Source organism: Atta colombica, unplaced genomic scaffold, assembly GCF_001594045.1.
Source record: "Atta colombica isolate Treedump-2 unplaced genomic scaffold, Acol1.0 scaffold121, whole genome shotgun sequence".
Taxonomy (NCBI): Eukaryota; Metazoa; Arthropoda; class Insecta; order Hymenoptera; family Formicidae; genus Atta; species Atta colombica.
In genome coordinates, this window is record NW_017259208.1 from 1387174 (window position 1) to 1391097 (window position 3924).

At 36.4% G+C, this 3924-nt stretch overlaps 1 protein-coding gene across 1 annotated transcript in view; it reads right to left on the reverse strand.

Moving 5' to 3' along the window:
• LOC108694673 (cGMP-dependent protein kinase, isozyme 2 forms cD4/T1/T3A/T3B) overlaps nucleotides 1-3606 on the reverse strand; it is a 44596-nt gene extending 40990 nt beyond the window's left edge. The window contains exon 1 of the mRNA XM_018204301.1: nucleotides 3539-3606. The gene's annotated coding sequence lies outside the window, so the exon portion shown is untranslated. The remainder of the gene's footprint in view (nucleotides 1-3538) is intronic.
• Between the last annotated feature and the right edge of the window lie 318 nt (nucleotides 3607-3924).

Genomic DNA, 3924 nt, shown 5'->3' on the forward strand with positions numbered 1-3924 from the left:
AATGATCTGTGCTGCATATGTGATATACTGATTCTAAGACAGAAGCTAAAATCAGAAAATGCGCAATCTATAATAAGCACCTTACACGTCTATAATAATCAGTATCCATAAATATTGACACATACCAATAATTATTAGTCGCGTGTAGCTAATATTGATGGATCTTGATAGTGATCCGGAGTTCTTCTCAAATATCAGTATCCTCTAACTAATGATATCACCTATCACAAATTGATATTGATACTAAAAAATCGAAAAATCAATAATATATCAATATTTGTTGGGCTGACAATATTATTGACTAAGATTTATAATGCATGTACATATCGTCACAAGATATAAAACTGAACTGAAATGTTGTCAATAATCCTGATCATGTAAGGTTGTAAAAATATTTATACCATTAATATTATCAATTCAATATTATACGAATCAGTATTACTGATCGCATAAAATTTATATTACATCTATACGACAAATACAATCGATAATTGATACACGCCGACGTGAACTCATTCCACGTTCATTCATGCTTTTTTTTATCTGTTTATGTTCGTGTTAATAGGAATCCATTCGTTTTTTTTTTTTTAAGCGTGTTTTACGCAATATGTCGTGCCCACGCATCATCGAAGTCACGAAACATTTTCATGGTACGATTTATCCGTTCCGGAATAAATCCGCCTAAACATTACGCGATACACGAAATACAACACCCGATACAACTGCAATGCGCCTCGTAAAGAGATGTTCGAGTAACGATAAAACAAATATATTACACTCATAAACAATCTTTCTCTCTTCCTCCCTCTCTTAGATATAAATATTAAAAATAATTCAACAAAGTGTATGTGATCGTTCCAACGTCGCGCATTGGTTTTTAAAATTCAAATTACACATCATGTAATTCTCGTCATATATATGTTATCATTATCTCAATATAGAATCTGAAAAATAACACGACACGGTTGAATTTAACTTTATAATGTCGTTCAATATAGCAATCGGCTGCAACTATTCTAATTGAAAGCTAAACGATTTTGACATGCCAACTTGTAGATGCAAAAAAATAATGAAATTCTATCATTCAGTATAACTTTCTATCGTTCTTTATCTTTTTCACAAATATACCGTAGTAGATAGACTTTCAATTCGAAGGTTGACCAAGTACATTTTAATTGTGTTTTATGTCAAAAATTTATGAAAAACAAAGTAAGTTTGTATTACTTCCAATTCAGTTTCATGAATTCTAACTGAGAATCGCAGTTTAAGGTATTCATATTCGATTCTTCATATTCGAAGCCGTCTTAAGTACAGTCTTTTAACGTACTTATCTAAGACAAACCAAAGAGCCGTATTAGCATTTTAACTCTACACACTTTTTTTCACACGTTTTTTGCACTCTAAATATATACACTGAGGTCCCTAAGACCCCATCCATATTTGTTACCGTAACTTCTGTTAAAATAGATACATTTCAATTAATTTTTTTTTTCAATCGATGGAGAATTGATTGATGAAGGAACAAGCTTATAATGTATAAAAGTCAAGAGAATTAAGGACCTTCGAGATATAGTTTCAAAAAAAAAAAAAGAAAAATTTAGAAATTCTTGATTTAGAAAAAATTTCAATTTAAAAAATTGCGCTGGGATCCGGGGATCCCCAGTGTGTACAGCTAGAATTAAGACATCACTTAAAACGATCTTGAAATAAGAACGGACTATGAATACCGATTTGAAGTTTCTAGTAAAAACGCATCTCTTAGAAACAAATTTATATTTAGCGAGAGATATTGAGATTAATTAAAAGATAGCGACGGTAACGTCATATCTCTCGAAAAGCGTCGAAGATAAGGACTAGTCGGAAGTAATCAGATGCCCACGAATGTCTACTTTGGCACGTAGTGGGACGCGAAAGCTTAATTTTAGAGCGAAGGAGAAAGGTCCAGATTTTTTCGAGTCGTATGCATAAAAACACACGAGATGATGGCGAGGACGAGTCGCTTACAATGCATACAGTGTATGCGATCGCATAGCAAATAAAGTCGTTGACATGTAGACAATGCGACGATGAGAATGAAGGTGCTAAATATCGAAACTTAAAACCGGGGAATTCAATTATTATTGCGCGAATGCGATCACGCTCGAGAAAATAATCACCTGCAAAAGCTTGTTTTTTTTGCATATCTGTAGCGAGAAAACTCGCGTTTACCGAAGTCATCTTATTCGTATTACTGTACTTTCAACTAATTGCAAGTTTACATATGGATTCTAACTGAAAATCACATAAGCCAAGGAGAGACTGGAAACGCATCTCTTTTTAGACATATCAAACTTATCTCGCTGACCAAGTATAATTCTTCCGTGGAATCTTCCACACTTTCGACTGCTTTTTATGTATTAGATATCAAAATGAGAAACATAAAACGAAGTCTAATTTTACATGGATTCTAACTGAGAATCGCAAAGTTGCGACTAAAAACGCATCTCTTTCTAGACTTTCAAATTTGTTTTGCTGACCATATATAATTCTACACGAAATTCTTGACACTTTTGGCTGGGTTTTGTGTAGGTATCAAAGTGAGAAATATCAAAGTAAGTATATTATTATCTTTTCAAATAACTTTACATGGATTCTAATTGAGAATCGCGCAGTTTAAAATTGTGAAGATGTATGTCCTTCTAGACGTCTCAAATTTGTTTTGCTGACCAAATATAATTCTGCACGAAATTCTTGACACTTTTGGCTGCGTTTTGTGTAAGTGTCAAAGTGAGAAATGCCAAAGTAAATCTATTACTATATTTTCAACTAACTTTATATAGATTCTAATTGAGAATCGCAAGGTTGTTGACTAAAGACGTATCTCTTCCTAAACATATCAAATTTGTGACACTGACCAAATATAATTCTGCATGAAATTTATCTTCATTTTTAGCACAAAAATTTTCAGTTTTATATAAAGATATCAAAATAAAAAATGCCAAAGTAAGCTTATGATTTTCACATTTTTAACTAATTTTACAATTCTGACTGAGAATCACAGCCAAAATTATGACTGGTGAAGATATACGTCTTTCTAGACATCTCAAATTTATTTCGCACACTTTTATGTATTAGCCATCAAAATAAGAAGTGTTAAATCTATTATAATACACTTTTAACTAACTTTATATGAATTCTAACTGAGAATCGTGATCCAAGACTGCGGCTAATGCCTCATCCCTTTATGCACGTATCAAATTTAAATCGCTAGCCAAGTAATATAATTCTGCGTGAAATTTTCCATACTTTTGACTACGTTTTGTGTAGGTGTCAAAGTGAGAAATGACAAAGTAAGCAACGAATAGCCAGAGTTGTCGTCGAGCTGGAGTGTCGCAAAAACACGTTTGATGTGTTAAAAATAGAGTTCATTTAAATTCATTTGAAGAATTCGAGGAGCGTGCAAGGTGCGCGCGAGAAGAAAAGAATAAAAAGAAGGGTGTACGCGCGCGCGCGCGCGCCGCGAGCAACAAGTAGAAAAACAGTGCCGCGTGGTACCAACCTGTCGCTCTTATCGACCACCGCGAGAGGCGCGAGCTCCTGGAGCGGCGGTTCCGCGGAAATGCCCTGGGCACGATCGCGGGTACGCGGCTTCGTCGGCGTGAGCGGTGGTGCCGCGCTGAAGGGCAGAATACTCAGGAACTTATCCAGGTGGCTGCGCAACTCCTGGATCTCGGCATCGCGGCAACAGACGACGGCCTCGAGTTCGGCGATCCGCTCGTCCTTGATACGCAGCAGCTCTTGAAGCTCCCTGAGAGGGGTGCCCATAGTGGCGATCACGGCACCTCCGCCGATGTGGAGTGGAACTTGGGTGATTTGCGTGGTGGTAGCGGTCGTGGCGACGATACCGATGCCGCCGTCGACAGCCGCGGCGCCGTCCGTCGGCAG